The sequence below is a fragment of the Lagopus leucura genome, unplaced genomic scaffold, assembly GCF_019238085.1.
Source record: "Lagopus leucura isolate 7727_CA_CO unplaced genomic scaffold, USGS_WTPT01 Super-Scaffold_100004, whole genome shotgun sequence".
In the NCBI taxonomy this organism is placed as follows: domain Eukaryota; kingdom Metazoa; phylum Chordata; class Aves; order Galliformes; family Phasianidae; genus Lagopus; species Lagopus leucura.
Window position 1 is genome coordinate 12,107,189 of NW_024962264.1, and position 17,924 is coordinate 12,125,112.

At 41.3% G+C, this 17,924-nt stretch overlaps 1 long non-coding RNA gene across 1 annotated transcript; it reads right to left on the reverse strand.

Moving 5' to 3' along the window:
- Positions 1-371: 371 nt before the first annotated feature.
- On the reverse strand, positions 372-7,728 carry LOC122180453. The gene is made up of 3 exons (XR_006179084.1): positions 7,693-7,728; positions 3,737-3,938; positions 372-671 (listed from the first exon to the last, which is right to left on the reverse strand). It is a non-coding gene; the product is annotated as an uncharacterized LOC122180453 (long non-coding RNA).
- Positions 7,729-17,924: the final 10,196 nt, after the last annotated feature.

The following is a 17,924-nucleotide window of genomic DNA, read 5'->3' on the forward strand; positions in this document are numbered from 1 at the left end:
ATTAGCAGCAGCCACCAAAAGCTGACATTACCTTGCCTGCTCAAGCCTGGTCAGAAGAAGCGCATTCCACGAATGTGCAAGAATTTCTGGCATGAATTCTTGTACATGCACATTTACATTTTGGCTTCTGCGCATGCTGTTCTTGAGATTGCCACTTTGAACTCTGCTTTTTGTGAGTAATTCCAACAACAAAATTCAGACCTTCATATACACACGGAAAGCAAGCACAGAAGAGGCAGGAACAGAGCCAAATGAAAGTAGTTTTAAATGTTTTTCTTTATTTTGCATCACACTCATAGCTCTGGCTAGACTGTGATAGAGTCAAAATTATGCACCCCACTCAAGACTTCTAAAAGAAGATCAGCCAAGACTCAGAGGAAATCTTGTTTATTTAAGAATCAAAGTTGGTCCATGGCAGGAATGACAAAGAGTTTAGCCAACCAGCATGTTTCAGTTTTGTCTTCTACGCATGACTTAAAATTGAAAAAGAAAGCCTATCTGAATTTTTTTTTGTGTAGTGAAGACATCACTACTTTCTAATATAAGATGAGGTACTGATTTTTTTTTTCCATCGAGTTTCTTTAGTTCTCTTCTTGGCAAAGGACAGCTGTTATTGTGATATGAGTCCTGCAGATGAGCTTCACTTTTCAGGCCCTGAGCATTGCTCTTTCCTGTAAGAAGAATGTATAAAACGTATAAATGAAAAGAAACACGTAAAAATATACTCACATGTTTAGTCATACTGAGTAGCATTTGTAGCGTTTACACTACTTCAATATTATTGCAGCAATGGTGATTGTAATATGGTTTACACTGTTAGGACAGAAGGGAATAGACCTTCTTTGCTGACAGTCAGAGAAAGTGAATAAATAAAGCAAACATTTTTACTGCAGAGCCTGTGCTGAAGGGTGTCTAGTTCTAAGCTTCCTTGCAAACCTAGTGTGGAGAGTAAATGAGTCCGAGAGATTGTCACTCCTTGTTGATCATCAGTGGGCGTAGATGCAGTCGATGTAAAGGTCTATGACTCACTGAGCTTGTCGAGGTGAAACCAGAAAGGAGTAGATAATTGCACCATTGTGAAAAAGATCATCACAGTTTGATTACAGAAAAAAAAACCCTCTAATGGTGCCACGACTCTTGGGAAGTTGAATAAGTAATGGGACCAAAAGTGAGGAGTTTATGTCATGGAATGGCAAAGTGTCCTCTTTAATTGATCCATTTTAATCAAATGTGCCAGAAAGATTTGCAGGACTGAAGACGTAATAGGTCAAAACATGCTAAAGTACTTTCCCATGCAAGTTCTGATTAAAATAAAGAAGACAGATCCAAGAGATTAAGTGAGATAGGCAAGACATATCTGAATCCATAAATTACTGGAATACTTCATCAAAGAGGTTATGTGACCTCCTGTTGTACATACAAAAAAGGTACTGAGTTCAAGTTTACCCAGTCTGGTTTCATACTCTGTAAAAAGAAAATGAGGAAGAAGGGATTACAGGTAATTCAAATTGATAGGAACACAGCAATACGAAGAGGACATCTATGTTTGAGGGTTAATGAAAATTGATTTGCTGCTACATAATCCAGAAAATGTGTATATAAAATACAGAAAATATATAAGCAATTTAGAGTTGAAGTAGCAATAGTATAAAACAGTATGCACCTTTACAGAGTGCATGAAACTTGGCAGGATGGTTTCCATGCTGGTAAAGACAATATAAGGAGGTCCCAGCCCCTCCAGGGATGAAGCCTCCACAGCTTCTCTGGGCAGCCTGTGCTGGTGTCTCACCTCTCTACACTGACGTGAAAGGACTCAGCATCCTGGCCAAGAGGGCAGGAATCTATTTGGTTTCCAGCTTGTCCCTCTCCCTGTGAGGCCTCCTCATGTACAGCACCTACAGAGTCAGCTGTGAGACAAAGCTTTGTATCTGGGGTGGGTGAAGTTTTTATGGGGTGTGAGCTAGGACCAAACCTCCAGGGATACAAGAGGGTTGAGAACAGCAGTCGTCAAAATAGGATAGAAGATTGGAAGCTCTTCCAAACTGTGTCCCAGTGACCTTGGTAAGGAATAAGACATGACACTCTTATTGTAGACCAATCCAAAGAGCTGTTCAAAGAAACCTTAGTTTGAGGTGAAACGTAAAACAGTCAGTCAAAACCAGAGCAACGTATCTCCTCTATCCTCCTTTGCCTCTTTCTCCAGCTCTTTGCACTTCTGTAAAACTGAAAAAGAAAGGGAAGGCTACAGATGCACATCGTAAATCTTTGCCAAAGATCATCTGTAAATGACAGTGTATGGCTTCAAGTGTGTTCAGTGGCTATTCCTTGTTTGATGCAGCAGTGGCCACATAATTATGTTGCTCCAGGGATTGCAAGAACATAATATTAAATCTGATTCCACTTATTGCTGTGCATCCCTGCTATTTTTACTTGTTGGATTTAAATTTAATAATATTTTGACATTATCTTCAGATTCAAGTGAATGAGTATCTTCTTTTCAGAGACTGTGGGTTTTCCATGAGAAAAAAAAAAAAAAAGAGATCTGTCCTATAGCTATAACATGAAATAGATACCGTTCAAAGCGTTGCACATCACAAGAAAAGCTTAATACCAGAAATGCTTTTGATAAAAGCAATGGAAGACACAGTGAAAGTCACTGTAAGGCAACAGCACAGGGTCACAGAGCACCTAAGTTTGGGCACGGATCCCATTAGGGTGCCTTGTGCTATCAGGGCTGCAGACACATCTGGAGACAAGAAGCTTCACTTCATTAGGATGGTAAAAAGTGAAAAAAAAAAAAAAAAACCAAACCAAAACAAAACAAAAAAAAAACAAAAAAAAAAAAACAACCAAAAAAACACATTTTAGGAGCATGAAATAGCAGGATGAAAGTCTTCCAGTTAGGCTTGAAAGTTTATCAAAGTATTGGGTAAATCCTACAGCTCTGGTGGATTAGATTTTGCAGTGTGTTGGACAGTGACCAGAAAAATGAGAGATCCAGAGAACTGGGAGATACCACTTCTCTGAATTTTCCTCTTAGTATTAGCCTAAGTCAGCTGGCACTGTCACATGTGAGCATTCATTTCTCTGCGTGACGGTGGTGGTACAGATGGCTGTATCACTAGTATTTGACTGCAATTTGGGCTTGACGTACCTCAAGGTCTCTCACTGTTTACCTGCAGAGGCTGACAAGTGAGTCAGTGACCAGCAGCATGTCTGCTGAGCTCCGCCATCCAGAGGGAAGCAGCCAAAAGCCCTGGGAAGGAGGAGTCAGCATGCTTTGTCTCTCACAGGTGGTAGGACAGCATCTCTGATGCATGGCTCATCCGACAGGTTGCCAGCATCTCTGGGCCCTTTGCAGCAGATGAGCAGGATTTCCTGCCTATTGCAGGAGATTTCTGCTGATGAAACTCTCAAGCTGACAGTGTGCGTGCATCATCTATGGGAATGCCCCCTGAAGCAAACTGCTCAAGCCCGTGTGGCCACAAAGCCTACTCTGTCCCAGTGCCTGGCGGGCTTTCCTTGTGGCTTTCTGTGTTATCTTTAAAAATATGGTTGTCTGAAGCTGCACAGCCCTTGGAAGCCATGTGCAAATACAAATTCTTTGTGCGCAACTGGACTATAGCCACTCTAAAAGCAAGTAAAACAAGTCGCAGTACCTAGATCACAGATATGCCCATTAATTTAATTTACATGATAATTTAACTCAAGAGGTACCATATTTTTGGTCTCTTACCTGGTTTCTGGAGATAGATCAGCTGCCTCTACACTGCTTGCAAAGTGTGTTATCTTTCTTGTAAAGATACACTTTCAGAAGCAAGAAAAGAAGAAAATTGAGTTGAACTTCTGTCAATTGCATTCTAAAATGAAGCTCAAGAAGTTCCTCAGAAGGGGGCAAACAAATCGTTTGGGCTTTCCCACGACTTTAAGACTCCAGGCTGAAATAAGTGAATAAAGGAAATAAGTTGGCTGAGGAGATAAATAACGGCTTGCTGAAAGCTTCAGATTGCAAGAAAGAAGAATTTCATAAAATTCAAAACCCAAGATCCTGGAGATATAAACTGACCAATAGACAACCATTTTTCTATCAAATATATAGCTGATCAGCAAGCGCACAACCACATATTCATAACCAAGCGGAAAATAAACATCCAAACACGGCCAGCTGTTTACTGAACATATGTACAAATTCTACACGTTTTCATGTAATACAGTGCACAGATGAGGATATATGCATGGACAGAAGATCAGACCAGAGATGAAGAAAACACTTTATTTTGGGTCAAAGAGGACATCAATTGTGGTAGTGCTTTGGCATAGGATATATCAACAATAGAAAGAAAAAGAATTGAATTGCACTCTTCTGCTACTAACTTCAGTTTTTACTTTGTTGCCCATCGTTCTGTGATGGATAAAAGCTTAGTAAATCTGCACATACATAACTCTAGCTGCTTTGCTGTTACAATAGTTTCAGCAGTATATTTACTCAGTGAATCCTCTTTGAAACGTGTTGCTTTGAGAGATGGCTTCGGAAGTATGTGACAGATTATTTTAATAAAGTAAACATAAGTAGATATAATGAGAGCAAGATTAAATACCTTTAAGAAGGTGCTTGTATCCTACCCTTTGTGTAATTTTCAGTTTTGAAGTGGCAAAATCAGATAATGAGAGTCACAGAACACGATACCCAGATTCACTTGGGTTTGGAAAGGGAAAGTTTGCTTGAAGTAAGTATGATGGAGCTGGCTTCCTCACAAGATATGGTGGAAGAAATTACTCCTTGAGCCCAAGGAAACAACCTTTATGAAGGAGACAACCAAGAGGTTGCAAGCGATGTGAACAGATTAAATTTTTTGGAGATTAAAGTGAGCTTTTTGACATTTGAGAGACCCTAATAAAAACTGGATCGTGCTTACCGTCATCTGCGGACAACGTTGGTTACTGATCTGTTTACTGGTAAAAGGAATTCTTGCTTCAAATCAAATGGTCAAAATGAGGTGGTTTTAGGAAAGGGAATGACCCCTGCAGGATAGGGGTGAGTACTATCATAAATCATACCAAACGTGATTGAGACTCTCCCATAGGCAAGACAGAAAATCAAATTAAAGTGAACATTGTATTAAAGGAGTTTCAGTGGATGCCTTGGAGAGCTCTGATTTTCATGTAAATGCTCATTTAGACTGAGGTTTACTGCCTCCACAGAATAACGGAAAAGAAAAGAAAAGCATATTTAATTGAAAAGGGAGGGAATGCCAAGGAAATAGATGAACTGCATTTCACTTTCTGACTTTGCTTCCAGATCATGGGACTATGGTAGCTCACTGTCTTAAATTGTACAGAGAAAAACAGTAATTGAACTTTGAACCACGTAATTTGGGAAGTATTGCTTTTTTTTCCTTTAGCAAGCCTTATAGATTATTGCAGCTTCAGATAATTTCCCAGCCAGGTCCTTCTGCGTGTCCTTGTGGGAATTGCCTAGTGATTGACAGCTTTGATCTGGAAATTTTTGCAGCTAAACTTCTACAATTCATATGGAGAGAGCTGCCAAATAATTTGACAGATACACGCCAAGAAGTGACGTATCCGAATCTGTGAGCTGTCATGCAAACTTTTTACAGGAACTGACATCGGAGTTGTGCTCTGTGGGTACAGTGAGCACTGGGGACAGCTCTGGGTGGTCTGCAAGGGACTGACCCTACCGGCAATGGACAATGGCTGCTGACACTTGATCCCAGCAAAATGTTTGTCAAAAGTGATGGATTTCGTGGTCTTGGTACCATTGTTCAGGCAAATAGTTTTGTGCCTTAAAGAGTGAGAAATTAACAAAATGTTTCCTGAAAGCAAATTCTTAATAAGAAGCCCAAGAGTAAATAAAATCATTTTAACTGAGCTCAAAATGAACATACGAGAATACAAAGAAATACTGCTTTTGCATCTGTTTTCTCCACCTCCCCCCTCTGCATTTGCACACATTTGCTCCACCTGAAAGGGAGGATATTAAGATTTATCTTAGCACTAAGAATCAACAAAATTATAAATGTCATGGTATCATGTAGGCTATCAGGCGATTGACGCTGGACATGTTCAAACCAAACTGAGCAAACACATTTTGTTTGCATTCAAGCTAATGCCTGAACACTGGAGTTAACCTACACACAGAGCAGGTGCAAGGTAGTTTGCCTCACCTATCAACCTAAGATGCTGACTGTGTAGTCTGAACTATCTCATTCTAAACCCTTGTGTTGCATTTGTCTACTGAAACTTCACTCAGTGGAGTACAAAAAAAATCTCATCAAGCTTAACAAAATAAACCTTAAAAACAGCTTTCAACATTAAATGCTTTTATACTCTACCATGTACAAAGTTACATAACTGTTTTAAGGAGGGTTTAAGCTGGAGAAAGTGACCTGAAGCCAAAAGCTGGCAACATGCTCATTAGGATACACAGGGGAAATGTTAAGGCAGTAACCGTAAAGAGGGAGGGAAGGAGGGGTGCCATCCCAGGCAGCAATGCATGACACTTCAGCCAGTGAGCCCATTCACAGGCGAGGAGGAACGCATAAACAGGAAGAAATGGCAAAGAAGAAGTCATTTAATTGTGGGCTAGAGAAGAAAACATCTCTTGGGAGATTTATTCTGGACAGCTCAGTGTCTGTGCTGGGGGGAGCAGGGCAGATGCATTTAAGAGCTCTTGGGTCCTGCCTGTCCTGGAGGAAGTTAGAAATGCCGATGAGCTGAAGTGGTGAGATACCATAGCAGTGGGGGAAACTAAGGACACTCAGCAACATACTAATAGTATTTCCTGCTGTCTCATCCTTCTCACACCTTTCTAAATTACTCTTCTTTCTTGAGAAATTTCTTCTAAACCACCTCCTGGAAGATTTTTCTAGGATATCCAACTGGAAGGGAATGTGCAGTAAAAAGTTTTGGGTGCTGCAAGCCTCAGCTAAGTGAGCTCTGACAGGACACTGGCTGGTTGATTAAACCACTTTTTTTTTTTTTCCCCACACATTCTTTGTAGTTTGGTGTTCCTCATTTTAAAAACACTTGACCATGGTCTGCAGACATACAAGCAGACACATCCCCAATGAACTTCAAATGCATAACATGATATGTAGTTGTTAACACTCTAAGCAAATCAAAAGCATGATTCAAATACGAAAAGTAGTAGAAACTCTGGACCTTTGTTTCTCCTTTATTTATACTTCCATGTTTAAGCGTTGTTAGCATCAACACAGAGTCATGTAAATGAAGTCACCAATAACTTCCCAGTCACTTAAACTATGATGATAAGCACTGTAGAGAAGCTGCCGAGCAGATAACTTTGCCTTCTTTATCTTTTCCTAGTTTGTTCCTCTCTTTGTGCTTGCTCTCCTCACGATCTCCCTAGTTGGCCAGGCCACGACTCCTCACTCATTTCATCCTTTCCACCCTCTGCAGCTTCCCAATGTGTGGTTTACTCATTTCTAATCCCAACAGCAACAGTCCCTGGACTCCTGCCCTAGACTCCTCCCTTTCTTTCCACAGCCATATGCTAATCCCCAGCTCATGGCATCGTCTCCCTTTATGTGTCTGTGACCTGCCATCTAACAGCATAGTCAATGAATATAACAAAGTTATAACCACGAAACAAACAAAAGAATTTGGCTAAGCAGATTATAATAACAGAAAGAGAATAGAGAGAAAGCCTACCTATGCCCCTGGGATCCCTGCAAAACTCCAGAAGAGTAATCTCCAGAAAAGATACTTCCCCACTCGTAGTCAGCTCTTAAATGGGTCTAGGAGAGGTGGAGCCAGGCTTCAACCCTTCCGGCAGCACAGGTGAATTGCCTTCACCTGTGCTCCCAGGGCTGACTCTTTGGTTGCCTCAGGCGATCAATCAGAGGTTTAGGCAGTGATTCAGCAGTTCCCATGCAGACAGCAACTTCTCAGTTGCTCCCTGTACTTAGTCCTTCTTCCACTCGTTACCAGGGCTAGGCACCCAGGCTCAGGTCCTGATCTAGCACACAGCTGGAGCTTGTTCTCAGTGGACACCCTGATGGAGTATGCACAGTAGTTAGCAGCTCCAGGTCCTTGTGAGGGCAGCTTATTTTTATCAAAAAGTTCATTTTTGTTGGGCTGGTATACTTATAGATGGGATCTGTCAAGGGATAGCAAGTCTATGCCAAGCACGTTCAATAACAGTTTTTATGAAGTTCACCTTCTAATAAAACATTAGTGGTCCTGCACAGAAACTGGACAGGGTTCTTTGACACAGCTTCTTGTTCTGACAGCAAAGTTCTGGAAGGATGCTAGGATTTTCACCAGAAAGACTGTTCCTGTGTTTGCTTTTAGAAACATCTGAGCTAATTCAGCTCAAGTTAGTATTTTAAAACAAAAGTGAAGAAACCACTTGGTGTGGAAATATTTTATAGTTTCTCTACTTGTTATGAGCAATTGGAATTAGGATCTGCAAAGTGGTTAGCAATAAATAAAAACTACTGCTTGTGCTGATACTAACAGTGTGGGTAGGAATTATAAATCTAAATGCATCCATATTGAGGGGGTGTTGTAGATGCAAGCTGCATTTTATCATTTGAAGCTTCAGAAAGTTTAGTGAGTAAGCTCAGTTTGATCACAGAGGTCCTGAGATGCCTCGTCCAGCTTTGAAGTTGATTCTGCTTTGAGAAGGATGTTGGACAAGATCAGCTCCCAAGATTCCTTCCAACCCATTTTTTTCCATAGTTCATTTTTATCATATGAACTTCCAAGTATTTTATACTCTAGTTTTCATTATGGTCATATTTTCAAATAATGAACCATTACTGCCTATTGAAAATACTGCTTTTGAAGACTAAATATGACACAAATTTTTAATCTGTTGTCTTTGGCATAGAGGGTAGAGAAACTGGAGTAAAGAAGTACATCTGTAAAGCTTAAATGCAAGTAAGCTATGATTATTTGTGGGCTACGTTTGCTACCAAGTTGTTTAACTGCATTGTGAATTCTTTCTGTGATTTAAACTGCTCTGTGTGACGAGCAAATGCCATCATGATTCTAGTGAGAAGAGCAATCACAATAGCAACATTGTGCTGTTTCTAAGAACTACAGAGTGAACCCTAATAAATAACAAGCTTAGTCTCAGAGCAAAACGTGTCAGGATATGAAAATCATCTTTTTCATAGAAATGAATGTGAAGTTTGATTTAGTGTTTCATATCCTAGGTGTATCAGTAACACCCTAGCAGCAATCATTGGCAGTAAACCATTGCTTTATTTCAAACTGCACATAATATTTAGAGCTGAGGGAGCAATGCATTTGAGAACACTAAGGCTGAAAATCTGTTCAGAGCAGAGATTTTTCAAATATCCCCATTCTTCATACATGCATATTGATTTTTGTTTCATGTTTGGAATCACTTAGCTGGAGAAGTCAAGTGCTAACACGTCCCAGCTTTGCCTGCAAAATAGGAGTAAAATGGAGGCTGTGGGTATGTTGTGACTCCCACTGAAGGAGTATGTGGTAAAAGTAAGAGAATGCAGACTGTAACTGTCTCCTGCAAATCTCTGAATACACCCTGAGAAACTAAAGCACGCAAGAAATGTCTGGTTGCCAGTACAACTGGTTGCACAACATCGACTCCCCTTTGGTCTAGCAGATCTCAGATCTGTTGACCTGGACAATCTCTCTTAGTCAAAGTGGAGAAGTTACAAAAAGCACCTCGCAGTAAACCCTGAGCATAAGAAGAGATTCATTTAGCATGATTCTTTATGCATTTATAAACTTGTATTTGGAGATCCTGCACCAGGTAGTCTCTCGGGAGCACATGACGGCCTGAGCAAAGTGTCTTGTGATCAGCATTCGGAGCTGATCACAAGAGCCCAAACCTGAGCCAGCCAGGTGATACAAGCTTTCCTGATTAGCCCAGTGACAAGAATACTCCTTTCCTTTCCCACTGCTCCTGTGTGCTTCGAGCGGGGGGTAAGGCGCAGCAGACTTTGCACCACAGTGTTAGCACTTGCAGAGCAGAATCATCAGCAGCAAAACATACATGGTATTTCCTAACTACTTCCTCAGTTAAGCAGTAATGAGACTTCTTAGTGTGCAACAATTAGGCCTGATTTTGTTGGGAATCAGAGCAGATAAGTTATTAGCAAAACAGTCAAATTAGGAGAGTCAAATGATCTTTTTTAAATCACAATACTCTGTTTTCCAGAGTAGCATCTTTCATTCTCTTTATAAGCAGTGGATAAAGAAGCAACATGGTTTCCTGTGTGCTCATAAAGATATACTATAGGGTAATAAACCTGAATAATATTCATTTCCATTTGTTATAATGATTGTAATAAATCTACAAGGCATAGATGAAAGCAGTTGTACTAGCCTTACATCTCGCAGAAGATAAAAAAGCTTCTAAAAAAGACAGAATGGAGTGTTTATTATGCCTTCTTAACTTTAAGTACATTTAAAAGAATTGTCGTTTCCTTCTGTTGCAGCATTTACAAGCACCAAGATAGGTGGTAATTATAAGATAATTCAGTAACACTCTAAAATAATGATTCAGCTAATTAATGCTGAATTACAGAGGCAGTCCTACACAGATACTTATAACACCCCCATTAGCACTGACAGAGTTCATGATTATTCCAGCAAGCACTGAAAGAACTGAATGTGATTAAACCATTTCTTGAAAATGTTTGCTGGGTTATTTTTTTTTTTAATAAAATGGTGGTCTTTTATGAAGTTCTCCGTAGTGCAGGTGTCTTAGTAAGGAAATGGGCCACAAGAACCCTCCTCCCGCATGCAACATCAGTGCTTGATTTTCACAAGAGCCTAAATTGAGATATCATGTTGCCCAGTGAAATCATGACCACAAAAGGGTGTAGTCTTTGGGTTATGAGCTGTGGCCAGGGCGTATGTTGCCATCTGTGGTATTGTTGGCTGGGGCTGATGGTGATGTAGGGCAGAGGAAGGGAAAAGCTTCTCACTCGTGGCCAGCAGAGAGGTTTTGTTGCCTCAGCATGCCAGGACCCAAGCACTCCTATTTGTATTTCTCCCAATTGCTTTGGAAAGTCAAAGTAGACTACTGTATTTGATGAAGCTCTGAATTCTGAAAGGGCTATAGTATTTGTATGTGTTGTATTTAGGCTTCATTGTGGAAAGGGGCAATATGAAATTTCTTTCAGCTACTTTTTTATTAATTATTTTAAATGGGCAAAAAGATTAGTAAAAATAAGTAGATTTTGTGTTTTTATTTACATGGAGAGGAACACAGTTCAAAGTAATACAATGTCTCTGATGGATTTGAATACAGCTCAATCGGAAATCTCAAGTGAACTTTCCTGTCTTCCCTTCCTGCAAGTTGATATCACAATTCTGTATGAAGCATTGCTCACTGCTGGTAGTGATGGCATTGACAATGGTGTTGACTTGCCCAGTAACAGCAGCTGCCCAGACATCACTACTCCATGTTCTGCCTGACACTCGCACTACTTACAAGATTTTTATAAAGTCACAGTCCTTTTCTTCCATAAAGATCTACACAACCAAATGTCTGAGAGGAGAAAAGTTAGAAATTGAATATAGAAGTGCAGCCACTGGGAAACCGAACACAAAGCCATCCAATTAAGATGTATTGGTGAATACTTTTTTTCTGCCCCAATCTTAAGATTTTAATTCATGCGTGGGAGTTGTGCAGAGGCTAACGTGTGAAAACCCCCATGGAGAAGCAGGCAGGGCCCTGTGCATCACTGCTGAGCTCAGCCCCAGTTTCCGCTCCTGGAGCTGGAGAGCAGGCTCTTAACGGAGGCAAGCAGAAGCACAGCATGAGATGGCAGCAGAGCTGCCTCAGTCCCACAGTTCTGGCTGCAAGATGGGAATAGTCTGGCGATGGTCCTTATGTCCCTGCAGGGGGCAGTGGGTGTTGGATCTGCATGCTGGCACCGTGTCTACAGCCCAACTATCTCCAGCTGTCAGAGATGACATCCGGCTGAGCTACAGCCAGTGTGGAACTGGGCTTTATGGTTTCTTTGGGTTACCAAAGCTCCCTTCATTCTGCCCAGAAGAACTCCAAAAATGCGGTGCTATGGATACGCAGGCAATTTCAGACTTGGCAAAACAGAGTTGCTTTCACTTATGTAAGGCTGAAGCTGCCTTTCAGTGCTTAATGGGCCGATGACTTCCTCACTCTTCATTGAGAAAGCACTGCTGATGCTGTCCTGGTCAGCTAGAGGTACTGCTGAAGTGTGTCCATCCGGCCCTTCACAATCAGTAATAGCTTTAAGACCTTCAGATGTAGATTTGGAAGATTCCAGTGGTGGTGCTGAACTTGGACCTGAGCTCTGCTTCCAACTGTGCTACAGACTTTGGGGGAATAACCCAATTTTTCCACTCTCTCTCTTGCCTCTCTGTGAAAAGGGATGATAATCTCTTTTCTTTCATCTATCTTACCTATTCATAGTATTTCAGTATACTGAAATCTAAGTAGTGATAACAGAACATTAAGCAAATGGGCCTGGGATTATAGAAGCTACAGAAGTGGTTAGATGGAATCAAAGCCAATATAATGACAAAGAAATCACAACCACTGCTAGCTCAGTGAAAATCCCTACTTAGAAACATGGCTGAAGAAACACGGCTGAGGGCAGGATTCAGGTGCTGCTTCTATTTTTTTTATTTCCCTTTCCTCCTAAAATGGAGGTAGGGGGGTGGAGTTCACTCTGTTTCAAGAGCCAGAGGTGTAGCAATTCCATGGGCTGTGGGGGGGGGGGGGGGGGCGTCTTTTTGCTAAAGGAGGAAAGTTATGGGTGCACATTGGGTGATGCTCATCTGACTTTAGGACATCCAAGGTGGGTGAGGCCTTAGAAAATCCCCTGGAAATTCACTGAGTGCTTACTGAGTGCCCAGGAAAGGATAAATTTATTCTCTGATGAATGAATTGTGGTCAGCCAAGCAAGAATTTCAGAGATCATATATCTGTTGTAGAGACTAGTGAAAGAGAGGAAGAAATGGGCCAATCTGGCCCGTGTAAAGATAAACAGTGATTAGAGAAAGGAAACAATCCAAGGAACAAGCTGGATTTGGCAAGAATACATCAGCACAGTGTTTTCCAACCCTGCAAGTGTACAGCCCCTAGGCAAGACCAACAACTCCAGTGGAACACTTCAGCCAGCAAACTGCAAACACTTAAAAAAACTGATGATAGGCTCTTTGGGAGCCTCTCTGGGAGGAGGATTCTTGTCTGGCAAAGTGACTTGCATACTTCTGGCACTAAATAAACCATGTCTAACTATGGTGCTTCTGTGGTCATCCATCGCCACACTATTTTTGTGCCTCACTGCATTAACCCACTCCATGCGTACAGTCCCTGTGGCAGAGAAGGCAGCTCTCTCCAGCTTGCCAACAGATGGCAGAGGCTTAATTTTGGACCTGAGGTTGGACTTCTGATGAAATCCAGGATCATAAACCATTCTCTGGCATTAATCATGCAAGTCAGAACCGCCCGTCGTCACTGCAGCTGCGAGGGTTGGGCGTGCTTTCGGGACTCTGGCAGCAGCTCACACCACAGGAGCAGCACCCCTTCTCTCCCTCTTTGGGTGGCCCTTCAGTGGTCAGAACACTTGTTGAGGAAGGCTTGGGCTCAGAGCATCCCATATTCTATGGGGACCAGGGTCCCCAGTGTTGCCTGGCCAGCAGGATCCAGTGGAGGCTGTATTTCCCATGGCATTTGCCAAAGCAAGGGTGTGCAAAACCAAAGATTTCCAACATCTGTGAGGTCGCTTCTGAAGGCTTGTGTTTGTTGGCATACTTAGGTGGGAAGCAAACGCTCATTCTCTCTCTGCAGAGAACTTTTATATTGTGAAATGTATGTAACTGGGTTGCCAGAGCAGCCTGAGGCAGGGCAGCATGTATCATGACTGCTGTGAAACAAGACCCCTCTCCTTCCAGCAGTTTCTTATCTTTCCATTGTTGAGTAAGGCTTTTCTCTGTCTTTGCTATATCTCCTCTGTAGAATAGCCTCTTTGAAGAACAAGTCACTGCTGTTGAGTCAAGGCTGGGTTTTGGCTGGGGTCAGACTGAGTGTGTTTGAAAATTATTAAATGTGTGACAATCTTATCAAAATGACCCCTTGCATGAGTACTCCTTAGAACAACACGTGTGCTCGATGGGCGCTGCCTGCTTTTGTCGTGTTTCAAGACTTTGTGCTGTAATGCTATTACATACTTTGCTATAAGGGCTAAAAACTCTAAAGTGGTGACTCCTAGCTCAGTGTGATTTACCCTGTTGTTTTCTGCTGTGCAAAGCTTTTTCAGTGGAGCTGCGAATTCAGGAGGATGTTTGCACAGAAACATAATGAGCCTTGGCTGGTCCTCAGGAGCAGGAGCTAGGCTGAATGGCTGATGACCTCACAGAGAATCTGGGCTATGCTCAGGCAGAAACCACTGAGCCAGAAACAAAAACCTGGAGGAGCTAAAGTAGGCTCTCCATCCCTGCTCCATGCTAGTAAAGGGGCTTTGTCCAGAAGTCTGTGGCAAATGCTAGAAGACTCATTCATACTTTTTTTTTTTTATTTTAAAAAGTGACATATATATATATATTTTAAATGGATCTGTGCTTTTCAATGTGTTTGTATAAACTACTCACTTGCAAATGTGTTGTCCTTCTTCCTTGTTCTATTCTTATGACTAGCTTTGAGCTTGGTCTTCCTTATGGGCATGGGACCAGCCAGCTAAGTCCCTACATAGGCTCTGTGAAAACAGGGGTTTCTTTTACACTCTTGAAACCACACAGAGCAAGATTGGTTTGCTTTGTTGTCATGTTTATCTGTTCCCATTTTGTAAACAACCGTATAGTGGTATCTTTCTGATTTTCACCGTCATACAGTACATAGCATTGGAGGAAAAAGGAGTTGTTTGAATAAGGAGCAGGACAAAGCCAGAATTTTTGTACAATAGCACTCTTCTGGCCTCTTTTAGCAATTAACTATCTTACAGCAATAAATCATGTTTTGCACTACAGGGATGTAAAGCCTTGAACAGTAAGGCTGTGGGTTATAGAATTGCTCCTCACAATGCTGTTCTGACCTCTTTCCAAAATCTGTTCTGCTTTCAAAAACTGAGAGCTTACTTACACTTAAAAGAAAAGAAAAAAAGGAAAAAAGATGAGTTGCCTTTGGCCAGAGATCAATCATGGAAAATTTCAGCCTCATCAGAGGATGTTTTGGAAACATATGAGGCCGTAAGCAGATGATCTGATCCTGATCCCATTTAGCTCACAGCTGTTTTACTCCTGCAGTAATGCCAGTGACTGTGGTGGCTTTACCCACGATGTGCCACTGTAAGCTGAGATCAGTTTTGGGCTGTGGGTTACAATGACATCTGCACCACAGCCGCTGCAAGAGCAGTTGCTGATGGGCGATAAAGCTGTCTATAGTGGGATTATTCATCTGATTAAGGGCTACAAGACCATGCCCCATGGAGCTATAAATGTTGAGATATAAACCTCAAAATATACAGAACTTTAATTGACATGGAAATCCTTACTTTCAGGTGTTTATCTTGACCAAGTGCTCTGGCCTACAACACGCATTTTGTTTTGGTACTTCAACCTTCCGGTGCTGGGCTGGATCACCATGAAGTGAAAATATCAATTACAATTACACGAAGCTGACTGGACTAAATCATCTGTCCCTTAAAAGGAGAAGGTATTTATAACCATTCAAGGTTTTTGCAGGAGGTGGTATTTGGGCAGCATGGAGTACACGAGACCAGTAGGACAACAGTGTTGGATGTGCAAACACCTCTAAGACTGTGGGTTTTTTTGTGTGCCTTGTGTTGTTGTATCCATCACCACCACTGCGGGTAACAACACTGGTTTTCTCTCATTTTCCAAATAGACTGGTAGAGAGAACTGCAGTTGCCCATCTCTCACACGAGAGACAAGGGGAAATGGCTTTTAAACTAAAAGAAAGGAGATTTAGATTGGACATAAGGAAGAAGTTTTACAGTGAGGGTGGTGAGGCATCAGCACAGGTTGCTCAGAGAGGTGGTGGAAGCCCCGTTCTTTGAGACACTCAAGATTAGGCTGCACAGAGCTCTGAGCAGCCTAATCTAGCTGTAGGTGTCCCTATTCATTGCAGGGGAGTTGGACTAGCTGACCTTTACGGATGCCTTTCAACTCAAGTGATTCTATGATTATATGCTATCATGATCTTATCCTCTGGAAGTGAAGAAAATAAGAGAAATGGTATAGCAAAGCTGTATGATTTCTTTTAATAATCATGTGTCCTCTTCAACCACCGATACAGCTGTACTCATTTTAAATTATGTGGATTACAGCATTGAAAATGGCATTTCTGCCTGTATATCTATTTCTCATGAATATTTCTGAGGGAAGAAGTGTCCTCAAACGTGCTGCTCCAATACTTTGAAGTACAGAAATTTAGCAGCTGGTCGTGTAAAATGAAGTAGCTCATCTATACACTTGAGCTGTTGCTTATCTTGTTCTTCCCTGGGTTTTTCCAAGAGCAGCAGTTAGAGGCAGGATGTTGGGTGAGGTGAACCTTTGGTCTCACCTGCAAAAACTCTTGTAAAGCCCACATTTTTATAAATACAATACCTCGTTCAGATATGCAACATAATCTTGTCCTCTTCTTCCTCAGGCTACATTGTACAGTTTCAACCACAAAATTAAATTATGTTCTGGCACTTCGTATACTCTACTCTGAAGAGAACTCCCGGGCAACAACTCTGGTGCTGCAATTGCAGATATTGGCTACACCTGCTGATGCACCTTCCCCACTGGTTATCTAAATGCACGCAGTCTTTGAGGTAGCTCCTTCTGTTATAAATAAAACTTGAAATGGAAGACAATTGTGTAACTGTAAATCACCCTCAATTTTTATCATTCCAGGTCTTGGAGAGCTGAATTGGACAAATTTGTAAGTGATCTCCAACTTACTTCCATAATCATAGAATCATAGAGTGGTCTGGGTTGGAAGGGACCTTAAGATCACCTAGTTCCATCCTTCTGCTATAGGCAGGGACACCTCCCACTAAAACAGGTTTCTCAAAGTCCCATCCAGCCTGGCCTTGAATGCCTCCACAGAGGAGACATCCGCAACATCTCTGGGAAACCTGCTCCAGTGTCTCACCACCTTCACAGTAAATAATTTCTTCCTAGTATGTAGTGTAAATCTACCCTCTTCCAGTTTGAAGCCATTTCCCCTAGTCCTGTCACTACATGCCCTTATAAAAAGTCCCTCTTGAAATGTTGCAATTATACATGGCTGAATGCATCTATAAAAAAGCATGGCAAAACATTGCAAGTAACAAATGAATCTGGACTACTTACCTAAGTTATATTCAGTTTTTCTTTGAAAAATGTTGAGCTGACAGGAGATCTTATTTGTTTCATTGTGAATTTTGCCAAGAAGACTCTCAAAGTGGTTATTAGACTGATTTGGTAAACACCAAAGTCAATGGAAAAATGCAGGCTGTAAAGGAAATGAAAACACAGAACTTCTTATGATTTTATAGCTAATAAATGTCTAAAATTATTAATCTCCTTAAATAATTCTTAAATTCTTAATTAAATGGAGGGAAAGGCTATATTTAACAGAAGTTGAGCTCGAGATGTAAATTTGTAAATCTGCGATCTACTTTCTTTTGGCAGATGAAAAAACTGAAGCAGAATAGTTGCAACTGGTTTGCTCACAGTTGAAGGATGGGGCCCCAAATGTAAGGAGGTGCAGCGACCTTTTGGGGGCTGGCTGCTGGTGATTATTTAACAACCTATCTCTTGTTCTGCATCATCTTACAATTTTTTTTCACTTCTTGTCAGAGTTATCCAGACAGATCAGTGAATCAGAAACATCCTTGTAAATAATATGCAGTGTATAGCTTTCCTAATGGGAGGATTCAAAAAAGCCATTATAAAAATAAGAA